At 35.7% G+C, this 17,313-nt stretch overlaps 1 protein-coding gene across 2 annotated transcripts in view; it reads left to right on the top strand.

Moving 5' to 3' along the window:
• Positions 1–17,313, top strand: part of LOC120628520 (dual oxidase maturation factor 2) — a 79,187-nt gene that overhangs the window by 35,046 nt on the left and 26,828 nt on the right. Inside the window, exon 1 of one of the 2 annotated variants that reach the window (XM_039896898.1) lies at positions 2,537–2,760. The exons of the other annotated variant lie outside the window; for it this stretch is intronic. The gene's annotated coding sequence lies outside the window, so the exon portion shown is untranslated. Of the gene's footprint in view, positions 1–2,536; positions 2,761–17,313 lie in introns of those variants that run through there. 2 annotated transcript variants of the gene reach the window in all.

Here is a 17,313-nt window from a genome sequence, read left to right as displayed (position 1 = left end):
ACCCAACATACATCATATACCTGAAGTTACACCAACCACGGCTACATTCAGATCGGAACACAGCATGGCGATAGTACACCCCTGGACGACCTTTATCAGAAGCTCCACTACTACTTAACTATTAAATGAATTAGTCTATAAATATATGCCATGCCTAATCGCTCTCTTACTTATTAGTATGTATAGAAGGTACCGTACATTAAAAACTGACCTTGCATTCATGCAATAAAAGGAAGTGATTTTTTTATTTTATTTGTTATGCCTCCTCGTCTGTAGCAGACTTATTGAATAATAACAAGGTCATCAGAATATTAGGCACTTGATTTTACTTCCGGTAAACTTTTTTAACATTAATTATTTGTTTTGTTAATTGCCCGCGGCGTCTGTTGAACTTGTAACATAAATTAAACACGACGAGCAACGAGATGCCAAGCCAATCTTATAAAAGGAAATATTTGAAGAAATATTAGTCGTATAACGATTGTAGACCATGAGTTCTTCTTCTGGATTTCGTTATTTGATTTTTGCTCTTTTTGGATTCATAGGCTCTTTCAACTTAAGTTATCGCTTTTATCTGCAACAAATAATTATTATACATAAATGAAAATTATAACTATCCAAATACGTGGAATATTATTATAGTACCGTGTGCTTTAATTCAATTAATTCCACATAATTTTTGTTGTACAGTACAATTACATTGACCTAAAATACCTATATATCTTTATGATCAGCACACATGAAGGTTTTCTTGAGTTCTATATTCTTTACAATAAAAAAATAATCGATTTGCTATCTGTGTCAGTGGAACAGTAGAATGTATTATAATAATCTGTGGCCCATATCGCTGACTTTGCAAACTGCTGAATCATTGTAATCTCTTACTGACTCAGAACTGAACATGCCATTGTAATTACTCATTTGATACTCGTATTTAAAAAAAAGATTTAATATACACAGACAAACGGAGAGAAAGGGAAAATAAGCCTCAGATTTTCTCTTTCTCACTGTTTGCGAACGGCAGAAAATTAGAACAAAAGTTCAAGTACGTGATACGAGTTGCAATACTATATAACTTGGTACTCTGATTTAAACGCTCTGCTTATCCCCACTTTAGCTTCACAACTTGAAAGGCTATATGTCGTATTTATTAATACTGATCTCAATTATGATTTAATTACATATATTTTAGGAGACCCTTAGTAAATGACACTGCTTTCGATCAATAAGTTAATTCTTTGAGGGTTTCAGACAAAATATTAAGAATTAAAAGGTTTTAATATGCGGTAAAATGAGCATTTTCCCCGATGTTAGATTTGATTTTAACTACCATTATCAGCCATGAAGTCCAAACACAAAACCCCCACTGGCATGGCCTTTAACTTCATGGAATCGAGTTCTTTGAATATACCGTAATACGTGGCATCAAAATTAAAATAATCGCACTATTACACAACCACTGTACAGGTGTGAACTCTTCATTATTATTCGAGAAACATCCAATGTAATCTACAAGCAACAGTTTGTCACTTTTCAATGGACATATGAGGACGTGTTTTCAAACATGCGCTAAATGCGCCGGGACGGCTGCCGCGTGGGGATCCGCGCGGCTTAGGCGTGCGCGGCTTCACGTACGGCTGACGCGTGACGCACGCCATAACGTGATCGAATTCGCAATTAGACTGCCTTTCCACATGTATATCTGAAAGGTATGTCACTGTGGTAGACTCTGCACTATGTTAAAGCTTCGAAAAAGCAGAGCAAACAGATATCAACTTAGGAAACAAGAGTTGAGAAAATTAGTTCCGACTTAAATTAGGCAGGTGCTTCCTTATCTAAGGAAGTGTATATTTAAAAGTCGAAAAAGCAAAACCATTTCAAATTTCAGATTTTTTCTCAGAGAATTTATTCTATGATTAAAAAGCAAATTGTGATAAACGGATAAAACTCGCACTATTAGGGTTCATTTTAAACATAGCTAAGCGGCGTGGGAGGGCATAGTTAAAGTAAAGATTTCCCCAAGTTCTCCAAAACTCCAAAACTGAGTTTTCGATAGTATCGCATCGAACACTAATAATAAAAACTTATTGTATATTAAAAACTTCATCACTAATAAAAACTTTTTATTAGTGTTTATAGGCCTTTTTGTATGTTAAAAAATGAATTAAAATTAAGTAGCTATTCGCAATTCATAGTAAATAGGTCCCTTTAGGAACCTATGACCAAGGTAGGTAATCGTAACACAAACCGTGATTTAAACCATGACCTATAGCTTGTATGCATATTTCAAGAAGTTAAAGCCATTGTAAACTCTTAGTTATACTCATAACTTTAGTGACATTTACGAAATCCTCCTTGCCAGATAGAGCCATCCATCATGTCACAACGACATGTCCTGAAAATCTTGCCGATCTATACGGTACACGTAATGAGATGAGAACTGCAGAGAAAAATTTGTCGTGAGCGACACGCGTAGATAAGCCTCGCTCGCTGCCCGCAGCCGCCAGAACCTTGAATGCTCCTTCCCTCGATATAATAATACACCGCTCAGTCCGGTCCGAACCTCTATCGACACAACACGATTTTTCAAACAATACATTAATATTTACGCACACATCGAACAATGCACCCCGATCGACCGTCGTCCCAGTGAAGTTCAGTGTAATACAGTGACGACAACTTGCAGTGATCAGTGTGATGTTTCGTGCCAATGCTTGTGCCGTATTAGGAGATACATAACTTTTTTTTTTATTTACAAAGGTGGGTTCCTAAAATTTTAACTTACGCTTTTCGTCTAAAACAAGTATGATGAGATCAAGCAGTTGGAGTTTAAATTTAAAATTTACACATTTATATTCGTGGTTACAAAAAAATTAAGCTGTCAATTAATTATAGCACTTCCGATCAAAACAGACAAAACAAATTGCAATGTCACGACCTGCTTGTTTAACTGGAAATTAAATAAAAAGCGGCAAAATTTGTAGTTAAGAGCTAAGTGGCCTTGTGATTAGAGCACGTGGATCTTTGTCATAGACTTACGCTTACTGATCACGATAAGGACGTTGCATGAAAAGGTTACGTGATTAATTCAGTCTACTTCAATGCAGGAAACATTCGTAAATATCTCAAGAAGGATAATGGGCTTTATTTTAATAAGGATACAAAACTTTATAAATCACGAAAACAAAATCTAATCTAAACAGGCTTTAGAACTTACTATCAATTTCTTAATACTAAGAATATATAAAATGAAGCCCAATTATCCAAGAAGTAATTGTATGCAACTTATTTTCTAAAAATACTATCTAATTTCATACCTACCTAAAATATATGTTTCCTTTAGTTAGAAGTCATTTTACGAACGATTTGCTGAAGTTACCAAATAATTTAACGTTGCTACACGGAGCCTAATTTCAAATTTACAGGCAAGTAGCATAGATGCCTGTAAATTTGAAATTAGGCTTCGTGTAGCAACAGTACCTACCTAACTATCTTACAAAAAAAACTTGATGAAAAACGGTCTATTTGAGCAATTCCTTTTAAATTCAATTTCCGTTTAACAATTTTGTAACGCGATTCGCTTTTGTCAAAGTACCCACGAACATCTTTGTAATTAAGTTTTTTCCATGCCATATGCCTATTGGAATCCTACTCAGTAAAACAAAATTTAAAAAGTAACTTTAAAAATAATAACGTTGTTTAACATTGACATAAATTCCAACTACTTTGATACAGTTTACATCCAATTTTTTTCAATAGGAAGTTCATGTATCTACCCTGAAGTGGTTCTTAAAGCTATTGGACTCTGAAAAGTCACATTTTTGGTATGTTGTTTGACTACACCTGATTCTAATTGTTATTTTATTCGTTTAAAATTTACACAGCACAATCAAGCAAATCCGGAAATCCCGGACAAAACCTTGTATACATGCAAAAGAGCTTTATAAATCCCACAAAATTAACGAAAATTTCCCTCTCAAGACTTAGAGCGATAGAGCTTCCGTTTAGGTATTTTCAAAATAACAAAACAATGAACAAATGTGTATTTTTACCAATTTGGTATAACAATTTGTGTTGAAGCGAAGCGTGTAACGCGAAATAAGTAAATTGCGAGAATGTTTCACACATTTCACATTTTTTGTATAACCTTCGTTTCGCGACGCTTCGCACTTTATGTTGCTAGTACCTATTTCCTTATAAGTAGTATAATTTGACATAGCAGAGAATCTATAACTTCTCATCTTTTGTATAATTATATTAATTTATTATTCGATATCGTCGGTATATAGGTTTGCATGCGCATTATACATCACGAGATCCTGTGTCAGGGATGGAACAACAAAAAAAAATGGTTGTACTGTAAAAAAATCTCATCACTTTAAGCCGTTGAAAAGGAGAAGTACCCCGATTTATTATTATTATTAGTTGTTTATTATTTGGATATTATTACCACTTGTGCGCCAATGCTCAGAGTGTGGATAAAGCTGTGAGAGAAGCTACATTTTTATACTTTCTCCAGGGAATTGTCTAGCCGTGCTTTCCCATTTATTGCCCACGCTAGTCTTGCCATGGAATCTATACTCTAAAATCTTCTTTCCTATGAAAGAGGAGTCTTTTAAAGATTAATGATGACGATGAAGATGATAATTCAACTGCAGGTTCCCTGCGGTTGAATTATTATCTTCATCGTGCTTGTGTCAATCCGCAACAATCAGACAGACAAGTTAGGTACGTAGTTAGTGCGACGTATTTTATATTTATTCTGTTTCATTGTTTTTACTTGCAAACCACACATACCTAAATAAAAAAATCTTTGGGGGAATAAAGGATCTTAATTTTTATCGTACGACTATGTCATAGACTTCCACAAAGGAACATTAATTATTCATCATATTATGCCTCAATAACCTAAAACGGATCTTCAAAACGAACAACAGCGATATTAAAATAACAATGCAAATAATTAACCAACACGCAACATTCAGAGACCATCCATAACAGTAGACTGCAACAATACCATCTGGTATTCGTTCATACAATATTTTTGAATGGAATTAGAATTGTTATGGAATGAATATTTTCCTGCCTCGAACAGCCTTAGTACCTGTAAATCAAGAATGCGTAGGTATCTTTTTGGTAAGCAAACTCTAACCAAGATCTCATTATTGCATTCCATTTTGTTTTGTAGCAGTAGAGATTTTAGGCAGGCAGGTTTAGAGTTATGTGCGTTTAAAGCAATTAAAATATCACTTGCTCCAACGGTGAAGGAAAACATCCTGAGGAAACCTGCATGCCTGAGAGTGCTCCATAACGTTATCCAAGGCGTGTGGAGTCTACCAATGCGCACTAGGCTGGCGTGGTAGACTATCCCTTTTACTTAACCCTTCTCAGTGTCGAACGAGACCCATGCCCTGTAGTGGGCCGGTAGGTACTGGGTTGATATCCTATAATATATATATAATATCCTATTCATGCCATATACTAATATTGCAAACGAGACATTACTGTAACTGTTTGTTACTTTTCTTAATCTCAACCATTGCAGCGATCTTTGCTCGAGACATATTATATTATGTCCGTGACTTTAAAATACCAAAATAAAAGCGGGCGAAATCGCGTGCAACCGCTTGTAAGAAATAATTGGCATTTTTTTCGCTTGCATCTCGTCATCTGTTCATTGTTATTAGAATCATAGAAACAAATGAACCGTAAAAAATATACCTAATTGGTAGACTGTATTATACAGAAAACGATAGTTTCCTAAATATTTACCCAACCAGGGGAACAATGTCGATCTGGCGGCAGTAATATTTTGTCATCATCGAACTTGCAACATAGACATCAGTTATTTTATTCATTTATGCTACCTAGTCATACATTATGAATAAATACTTTGTTTAATATTCAGAGAACAAATATTGCAGAAGTACCAAAAATTATAATTCTCATAATAATTACAAGAATGTTTTTTGGTCTATGTAAATTTCCTCGTTTTTCTAGAAGTTGTTCATGTTCGGCTGCTAACCACGAATTTGTGGGTGCATTTCCGGAGTCTGCCAAAAAAATGTTATTATTTTCTTTCTAGAAATTTCGCGACTATCTTAGACTACATCACTTAAAACCAGGTGAGATTCCAGTAAAGGGCTAATTTGTGGTGGAATGAAAAAAAATTGTTACCTATCTTAGTTTATTGACATGGTGTGTTAGCTAAAACTCTTATACAGCTCTAATAAAGCATTCACTGTTGTTATTGTTAAATCTTGGTATTTAGATACTGGCATCGAGTATAACAAGTCCATTACGCATTTAAAGTTACAAGCACCTGCTAATTGTATGAACTTTAATTTCACCATGAGTCAAAACTTGTTAAACACTTGATGGACGGCGATATCTCTTGTCAGCAACTTCATTATAAGACGTTCAACATCGATGCGCTGGAGGTAATTCAAAGCTTGTAACTAATTCCCAGCTATTGTTTAGTGTTGCGTCACTTCTACTTAACCGCATTTCATAGCATTGATAATCCTATAACTTTATAACATAATCTGAAGCCTTTCTTTATTATTCTATTAGTTTCCGCTCGCCACTTTCTATTTCCCTATGAGACTTAAAGGGTATTTCAATCATTCATTCCACCGGGAGAACAAGTATCTTATGAATTTTAGAGAAGCAGTGGTTACATGAAAGCATTTTATGTGCTGGTCACATAAAATGCTTTCATGTAACAATCTTTACTAAACTAAACATATTTTAATAGTCACGACTTCGATAACAAGAGCTATCTTTGCGCCGTATGAGTCTCTCAATAAGATTGCAATGCAAGATATTAACATCAAAACACCCACCAACGCAATGACATGAGCATTCTGTCGGTGGTTTAAAGCACATTCGAAAAAAAGTAATGATCTAATAAGGTATAATTATAATATATCGAATTTAACTTCCTCGATGTACTACTTAGTATGTTTAATAGTGGATCTCGAAGCTCGAAGTAGATCTTCGATTACCAAATCAGTTCAAGAGTTATGAGGTATTGAACATTCTGTGTGAAACCGGTGCTGTCAGTCCACGTTAACCCGTCGAGCCCAGAAATCATCCCTAAAATATAAATTGTACTGATCGTTAACGCGCCAAGCAGCGTAAGAGTAGCATAGAGGCTCTGGGCTGTAAATCTTTGACACTTTGAGAGTAATATTTTTAAGCTTGGGATGTTGATTGGAAGACCATTTTTTTAAGGTTATACTCAACTTCTATGCTTACTACTTGAGGAATTGATGGTAAAATTGCGCACAAAAAACGTTAAGGAGTAAAAAAAAATATGTATACCAGAGCCGTACACTCGTTGATGTCTAAATAACTGTTCAATGTTTTTACCATATTGGACCAGAAGTACTGTTTGCAACCTCTATGTATGGATTTGTTTATTGCGCATGGCCTATCCTATCCTATGTATGTAGGATTCAAGCCAATCTTATGTATAATGTTATCGGCTTTGCTATTAAGTATATAGCCGTAGGTAGCCGTAAGAACTAAATACCTTTAGTATTAACTAGTAGTTGATCTAGGCTCTGTATCACATCGAACCCGTATTTATATCCAAAACACCCACATGGGAAATGCCTTACGTAACGCAAATATTCGCAGTAATTAAATAATGATAATTATTTCTTGCGAACTATTAAGTAAGAATTTTTATTACATCCGTAAAAAAATTAATCATTTTTTTTAAATAACTGACAGATATAACGTTATAGTTTAACGATATTTTATTTTGACGTTAAAAAAGCCATCGTGATGTATATGATAAGACAGTAATTTACTATAGTAGTTATTATTCTGATGTGTATAACTAGTAATCCTTGAGAACTGGTATAACGAGCGGATCTCGGCTATTAATAGGAATTAAGTACAATAATTATTATAATATCAATTTTATCAACAGTAATGAAATAGTAGATTTAAAACACGAATGGCTAGAAATTTACAAGTGTATGGGACATGGTGCAGAGCATAGACCCACCAAGCTGATCATATACAGGTTTGCGGGCTTTTGATAATTTAAAAATAAGAACCATCACCAACAGCTTTAAAAGCTCTCCGAGGAACCGCGCTGGATGTCAACAATTTCCTAATATAATACACAGGGGTCTAAAATCAATATCTCTTATACCAAATAAATTATTATGAAATTTTGGGAAAAAGCTTTAGTCATTCTCTCGCGAGTGCCGGAAGTAAAGCTATTTTTTGCAGTCTATTTTTGCGTAACATCCTTAATGCATAGCGTTGAAATTGTAACTACGCATAAAATATATTTACAAGGACTGTATCTACATGTTTAGTCTTCAATTTCTTGTGTTCAATGTGTATTTTTTGATGCCTATTATTTTAATCAGCAACTGCATTCTATTTAACAGTGCGTGCATGGAGGGTATGCACAGGGTATGCAGATGATTTAAAATGAAGAAAATCTCCAGTACCAGTTCCAGTACGAGTACAAATCTCCAGTAGCACGCCACTGCTATTCAATAAGTTTAATAAAGTCCTTAATGTATCGTAACTCCGATTTAATTAAGAAACTTACTATAATCATGTCATTCATATTGCATGAAAAGTGGTTTCGTATTTATATTATACTAGCTGTTGGCCGCGACTTCGTCTGCGTTTGATTTTGTTTTTTGATGTGGTATTCAATTTAGTTGTAGTTCTAAAAAAATGTATATAGTATTCAGTATCGCTAGGCCTTAAATGAGGGGTTTGCTGCTGTCCGCTGAGGAGTTCTATCCTCTATTTTCAACCACATTCATCAGATCTATACAAAGTTTGGGCAAATTAAATGCATATTATAAACTCTATAGTAGAAAAATAATAATTTAAATCGGTTATAATTTGTCGGAGTTATAGTGTAAAATCGTCAAACACTTTCATCCCCTCTCCCAAAAGAACCGGGCTTAATGTCGGGATAAAAAGTATGCTATATTACTTCTAACACTTCCAAGAATATGTGTACACAGTTTCAAGAGGATCGGTTAAGTAGTTTTTGCGTGAAAGCGTAACAAACAAACTTACATTCACATTTATAATATTAGTAGGGATAGGGATAGGTATAGGGATAAACAATATGTATACCAACGAATCATATTTATTATGTTATTGTTTGTGGGTCCATGAAATAATAACAAAAGCCGGTAAATCAAAAAAGCTAAGGACAGAAAGTTGTAGGGACAAAAAGAGGAGGCCTTCGCCCGTCCACAATGAAGCATGATAATGAAATTTAAAAAAAACAATAATAATAAATAATAAAATTATGCCTAACTTTTGGGCCGCTACCTCTTCGTCCCGTTAACGGTGGAGACAACTGATGGCTGGGGGCAGTCAGAGTTTCATCCGGGAGATTCGTGGCGTTTGCGGGAAAGGGGCTGTGATCTCCGCTCTTGGGATTACCTGGCCCAGTGGCGTGCACTTCATACATGCACAAAAGCACTGCTTATCCTAAAATTTATATTTAACTCGTATTTTTGGCGTTTTATGCAATTCCCTTCTGTATGCATACCCTGGTAATAAACCCAGTGCCGCAATGCTGCGGTATGCGCGAGCACTTTCTTCTTTATTATTATTGAAATTGACATAATTAATTTTAGCTTTAAGTTTGGATTAATCTCTAAGGTATAAATAATATAGCACCTACTACATCTTACTAAATGTCCGACTGTAGAGGCACAGTAAAATAAACATAACTCGTATTTACTGACATAAACAGCTACATCTAACTTGGAATATTAACACTTGAGTGTATACTTAAACTTATCATATTCCGTCTAATTGGATAGTAACAAACGACATTTAATACAAAATAAGTGTCCGAGGTCCCTCTGTTGAATTTTTGCAAACTAAATGTAATGGATAATAATTTAAATTTATTTGTATGAAAATTACGTGGACAGTATGCGCGAGCACTTAGAGGTGAACTAAGTACACAAATTAAAACACTAATGCAAAGCACCTTTGTCCGAGTTGTGCGTCACCGTGGCCTTATAGTGGCCTCGCTGTACCATCTAATACACCAGCTCGGTTACTTGCGGAAATTCAAAAGGAAGAATATGAGGCGATAATTTTAAATCATTTATTATTACTTATATATTAATTATAAATATTATATATAGGAGTTGTTTGCGGAAAAAGCGGCTGTGATCTCCGCTCTTGGGATTACCTGGGTCCTGGCCCAAAGGTCGCATCGCTATACAGCGCCGCAATGCTGCGGTATGCGCTGCCTTTTGACGAGACGAAATCCTATTCTTCATTATTATTATTATTGAAATTGACATTTTTTAAATTATTTATTATTACTTATATATATATATATATATATATATATATTTTACTAAGTGACTGCTGTGAATTTTAAATTATTTATTATTACTTATTTTTTACTAAGTGACTGCGTAACACCTATGGATTATAATATTTATTCCACTACAAGTTAGCCCTTAGTTAAGATAGTTTAAGTTTAGGTAAGTTAGCCCAATCTCACCTGCTGGTAAGATGATGATACAGTCAGAGATGGTATCGGGCTAACGTGTTAGGAGTATGGCAATTATAGTAGACCGTCTAAAAAATATCTCTTATCGGTTTCTACAAAGGGTATCATACCGGAACGATAATTCGCTTAGCGGCAGATATTTGTCGCTATCGCGGTAACTATCTATGGCCGGAGCCTCCCACCAGACTATACCAAGAGAAATTCAAAAATGATAAATTCCCAAGTTGCCCCTGCCGGCGATCGAACCCAGGAACTCACCCATACCACAAGCCACAGCGCTCACCGCTTCGCCAGGGAGTTCGTATAAACGATCTCTAGGCACTTGCTTAAAAGACACAATCCTTGGCTCAATTCAGCGCAGAAAATAGAACTGAAGGCCACGCTTGCACAACCAGGTTTATAACGATAAACATTTTTTTTAATTACTTTCAATATCACAAATTACAGGCTTTCTTACGCTTTATAGATGAGTGCCTGAATGTATGTAAGCGCTGAAAAGATGGGAACTACAAGGTGAGGATAAAATGACTGAAGCAGACCTAACAAACCTCTCCATAGGATATATTGTTCAAAAAAGTTACTGATATGTTACAGGGGGCTATGCTGCCAGGACAACAGTAAAACCTGTGTCTCAATCATAGGGAATAGGGTAGAATTATGCTTACAAAGGACATATAAATCTAGTCTGGCAATGTCAGACTAGATTGATATGTCCTATGTAATAAATTCCCTAAAAAATACAATACTATACTAATAATAAGTCATTGTATAAATTGTCAGTATAGCATATATCTGCGGTGCTCTGTTTATGTGAGACCACCTATATGTAGGTATTTTGCCAAGCTATTATTATAAATCTATTTTTATATAATTATTTAAGCGAAATACCATTCACTGACTAATCAAGTAATCAAGAGGCGTCAGGAAATATACACCATAATTTAATATTAACTGGCCTCGGAATTGGGATCATTTGTTAGTTTCAAGGTTCGTCAAGCGTAGGCAATCATATTTAAAGATTTCACGAAGTATGAGAGTCCTATGTTTTGGAACAAAGACAATAAAAATTAGTTAAATAAATAATACGGCAATAAACAGGTATAGGTTAATAAATGCACCAAATAAACTAAAACTGTAACTGCAGACACAACATTTTAGTTAATGTATATCAGTCTCGTTTTCCTTTTACATTTAGTGGTTTATTTATTTTCATAAATCTAAGGACAAAACCATTTAAATAAATTAAGAATATAATTTTATTTCTCTCCATTAATTCCGTAGACTACCTTTTCGACTTATTCCGAGTAGGTATAAGTTTCGATGATTTTTCTCACTTTACTTCTGGCTAATGTATTTATTACCTGAGGTAATAGGTGCATTTAGACATCATTTCGGTGTTTAATGTAAATTGAGTGCATTCTAAAGCGATTCGTAACGCTATGTTCCGGTTGTGTAACTGCGGTGCAAGGTTGCCCACTTACATAGCAAGTTGGATTTAATGCAGTTATGCATCTATTTATGAATATTTAACGTTCATTAAGAACCAAGAGGCAGGATTGTGCAAGCAAAAATCAAACAGCTTCGGAATTGGCCTCAAATATCCCTGTACTAACTATGCTTACTATTAATATCGCAGATCCCTGCGTAGGACTCATGGTCACATTCCCAGACAAGCTTTTAACTGGAAATGCTAAACCAAACCAGACAACGATGTTCCAACGTGCACGTTTTTGTCCGAAGTGCAAGTTCGATTTTTTTCCATACATTTTTATCATGGCCAGTCTAAATAAATGTGATTTATTTGATTACAGATTATCTTATTGCATTTTCTCATTTTCTTAAGTAATTGACTGCATTCAAGAGCTTATCTACTAAATATCTAGTGTAAGAAAATACCCTTGATCCTTTCCATAACCATTTTGGTATACCTGCCAGGAGGTTACCTGCCTACCCCAGGAAAATACCATACAAAGTTTTAGATACACAGCTTAAATTATTGAAAGATCAATTTCAGGGCTGTATATTTTCTGTCACAGTTCCCAGTAGCTTTTGAATATAATAGGTAGACTTTTGACAATTAAGATCAAGTAGTTAAGAAGTTTTTGATGACTTTCTGGCGCTGTGGGAGGTTCCATCCCAGGCAGGAGGAATTTAAACATTTATAAATACTGATTTTTACTGGTCTGGTCTGGTAAGACGCTCTTGGCGTTGTAAGGGATTTTAATAAAACTGCCCGCAGACCACTTACAGGCTAGCCCGCTACCATCTTATGCTGCGTCAAGAACTAACTTATAGTGTTATAAAAAAATAAATGCATTCCTGTAATTTTAGAAAAGACGAATTGAATGTGCTAAAGTACCAAAAAAAGTTTAATTATGTATTGGTCCTCATCATCATCATCATAACCATATCAACCCATTACCGGCCGGCCATTACTACAGTGCACGGGTACCCTCCCAAAATGAGAAGGGGTTAAGGCGTAGTCCACCACGCTGGCCAAGTGCGGATTCCACACACCTTTTTCCTCACGATGTTTTCCTTCAATGTTGAATTAAAGTGTTGCAAGTGATATTTTAATTGTTTAAAAAGACGCAAATAGCTTAGAAAAGTTAGATGTGCGTGCGGAGATTCGAACTCGCCCCCCGAAAATGAATTCGAAGTCTTACCCACTGGGTTATCACCACTTCATTATCCCTACTTATTGGCTTTATTGACGAATAATTGTGGTCTAAATTTCCTATTCACTTCCTAAATACACACGTGGGTAAGAAGTAAGGAACAGCTAGATCAACAGCAAGCTCCATTGCCTCGCTGATAATAATTTACAATCTAACACAAAGGCGAACCCACGGCTAGTATAATCGCTGGCCATAACAAGCCCGTTCACTAAATTAATTATACGACGGGAGACGTTATCTGCTAGTACCGCCTGAAATTCTCTTAATTCTCTTTGTGCAGCTATCTAACTTAAATATCTCATTACAGGGCCTTGGCTCAAATACCGAATGTCCGTTGTTATGCTCGGCTGTCATTTGAGAAGGTTGTACCAAAGCGCTACTCAATGCAAACTTGTTAGAGCGCTTGCGCACTACCTCCGATACAAATCCGAGAAAAACCGTTTTTAAATATTCGTTGCTTCCTATTCTTTAAAAAGAGTGAACTCTCTGCTTAATTCACTATAATACGTAAAAATAGACATAATCTGTATGGGTTTATAACATCGTTTGTTGCAAATACTAGCTGGACCCGAGTTACAGCTCAGTCTGGTATATTAATCCGCGCTGTTCCTATAGGAAAGCTAGGGATAAAAAGCAGAAGTTTGGCTCCATAAAATTTTGTAAGTGTTACTATTCTATGCCTAATACTGACGATAAAGCCCTTTTAATTTTAAAAAAAAATTTCGAAATAAAATACGTTATTGTAAGCTATTCATAAAATAAAGGTTTATAAACTTTGTATCATCATCAGCCAATTTGCTCTGAATACTAGATATAGGTCTCTTATTTCAGGCTTTCGGCAGTAATGTATAACTGATAATATCATCTGACAATATTTGATAGTGATCAAATCACATCATACACAGCATATCATCAGCAACAACCATAAAGCAGGGAACGTTTGCGAACATGCAAATCTTGTAACCTGCAAAAGGTATAGTCCAAATTTTCCATATATTCTCGTATTTAAATCGGACCTAGTGCACAAGCTCATGCTGTAGAAGTACCCTAATATCAGCCCCACTCACTAGAAAAATTACCGGTCTCACTTGATAACTGTGATCCATTTATTTGTCTACATGAGCTATGACCACCGTGTTCAATGAGCATGGAAGTCTTGACAATCGCTCTAAATCCATTTTGCGTAACAGATACGTATTGTTTAGAGTCAACGACACGAGTGGCATTTAACTGGAGCTGCGCAGTTTAAAATTTGTCTAACTGGGAAGCCTTGAATAAGACTAATCTTCAGTCGGACATTCTAAATGTTGGCAGCTATCAATAACGCATGAATGCAGTATAATCTTTTAAACCGTACAGACTATATCATCATCATTATTCACAGTCTAGGCTCAGAACAGACCTTCTATCACAGGAGAAAGGAATTTAAAGCTGAGACCGTCCCCGCTGCTCTCATTGTTTTTATTAATTGATTCTTAACGATTATCATCATATTTTAGTGGTAAACAGGGACAGACTTTCAGCTTAATGTGCTCATTGAAGCACGGGGATAGGCAAAATCGATTTCCTGACTCCGGAGTGGTACTGCAAACTTGGCAGAGAAGTCCAATACATAACATATTCTACATTCTTTATTTGGTTCTGGACAGATTCTTGACTTGTCGGATTCGTGGTTAGGCAGAATCGGGAATAGACAAATTTCCGACTCCAGCCAGAAGTTGGTACACTCACAAAGATTTTGGTCACGGCAAATGGCATGACGCTTTCTGATGCCGTCATACTTTTGAATTGTAATAGAGTTACACTTTAAGCATTTACAAAATATTGCAATTCAGTAATTATTATTACTAATTTGCAATATTTAATAACGTAGTAAGTAGAATATGATTACCACTAGATTACCAACGCAGTTCAGACTGTATTCAAACTGCCAATGTTTATTTAAAAACTTCACAAGCCTGTATATTGTAGGTACGTAACCTCGTAATGCATTTCCAGTTTCATTCAAAAGCATAACATTATGTTTGAGAAATGGATGGTGTTCGGCAACTAATAGCAAGGTCAAGTTCTGATTCGATCGGAACTCACACGTAAGTTATGTAAGAACAGCTCGCGTGCCTATTGGTTATAAAAAAAAACCGGCTAAATGCGAATTTTACTTGGGTTCCTTATCAATATAAAACGTTTTAGTGTTAACAAGTGAATACTATGTATTGGTGTTTTAACTACACTTACATACTATAAATATTTTAATGATCGAGAAAAAACACCAAAATAAAACTTTCTTGCATAACGGGGATCCCCTCCTTATTTTCAACTTTTTAATATTTTTAATAGGTACTTAGTAGAATTACACTTTATTATCATTTAAATATAGCATCAGTCATCTAAACTAAGCTGTACGCATCAAAATCCGTTGCATGATGTAGGAAGAGTTAGAAAGCGAATTTGTTTTGTACTAGAGATTATTTGTCGTTATAAATTTGAACTCGACACCTTTTACGGTTCCGGAGATGCCGCCACTGACAGATATGCGGATGGTCGAATTAACGGACAGACAACGGACGGACAACCGAGGCTTAGTAATAGGGTCCCTTTGGCAGCCTTCGGGTACACAACTCTAAAAAACGGAATAACTTTATTTTAAACCCTATAGCAACGAGTTAACTGTCGTCGCAGCACTAAGTAAAATCAGTATGTCCTAGTTGCAACAACGAAAATCAATTGATTGCGTAAGTTAAGTAACTGACACATAACTGGGCAGTTCATTGATCCTATTCCCTAATCTGTTTATTAGGCGATTTTTTTAATAAACTTTCATATTCCCTCCGAATTCCCACGCAGTTGGTATTTGAATGCATCGTCACTGACTATCGGCTGATATAGCAGTAGAGCGCTACAAATTCACGTGTCATAAAAAAATAAAAAAAGTTATTACATTTTTAGTGCAGTGTAAAGTGGTAATTTGTTTTATATCGGATTTCGAAAATAAAATTATATGAATAGGAAGCGTATAAAATCTGATAAAAAATGTATTAATTATCTCGTAAATCGGCCAATCACCTTTACTTCACCACCGCTCCATATAACTAGCACATCGAACTAGTTTCCATACTTGAATGTTATTACCCGAGTGACTTTCACCCATACCGTATAAATGAGCCAAGACGACACTGACATGGCAACCCATTATACAGCACTAATATCTTGATTGATATTCAGATTAAGATCCAGTTAATATATGGCTAAGTGTATAGACTCATAAGGCCTTCCCAATATACGTTGAATGACGTAGGATGAAATGTTTTGTCACGCTCTGACAATTGAAAAGTTCTGTCGGTTGAATTGTGACAAGACACTTAAAAACTATTCCGGCGTTTATTTCGATGGCCCTTAAGTTTTAGACACTACCATTACGGTAACTATCGTTCGTTATATTTACTTCAATAAATTAATGAGAATGACTTTTTTCGTCTGTCTGTAAGTACCTCATTAGTCTATTAGTTAAAATGTTCGCAAATATCTTGATATTGAAACCAAGTACTATGACGTATAAATTGGGTCGTAAGGAAACAGCGTTGGTCGACTTCCACCCGCATGCACGCGTTTTTGAATCAAGCCCTATTATTGTTACTATGTTAAACTGATAATGATTCAAGCCTGTTACCAGTTTTGTAGCAGCGTTGAAAGGTCTTTGCTTTAAACTCCTATAAGAGAGGAGACCTGCCGGAGACATTAATTACAGTGAGCCTGGAGTCCCGTTCCCAGGAACAGCAGAAGACGCTTATCGCCCGTCATCACCGCTGTCAGTCAGTCGACTGTACAGAACGGAACAAAACAAGGGACAGTTGCAGCGGCCAGACCACTTGTCCTGGCTTCGCTGTACCTACCCATAGAAGGCGAAATACCTACAAAAGAGGTGATGGACCTTATAAAACAATGTGAAGAAGACGACACCGATCTGATTATCTCGGTCGACAGCAACGCACACCACATCCTATGGGGAAGTAAAACAAACAACAAAAGAGGTGAGCAACTAGTTTCATACTTGCTAACCACTAACCTAAACATTCTTAACAAAGGTTCAGAACCGACTTT

This window comes from Pararge aegeria, chromosome 13 (assembly GCF_905163445.1).
Source record: "Pararge aegeria chromosome 13, ilParAegt1.1, whole genome shotgun sequence".
Taxonomy (NCBI): domain Eukaryota; kingdom Metazoa; phylum Arthropoda; class Insecta; order Lepidoptera; family Nymphalidae; genus Pararge; species Pararge aegeria.
Note: the sequence above shows the minus strand (reverse complement) of the source record. Positions and strands in the feature narration are given on the sequence as shown.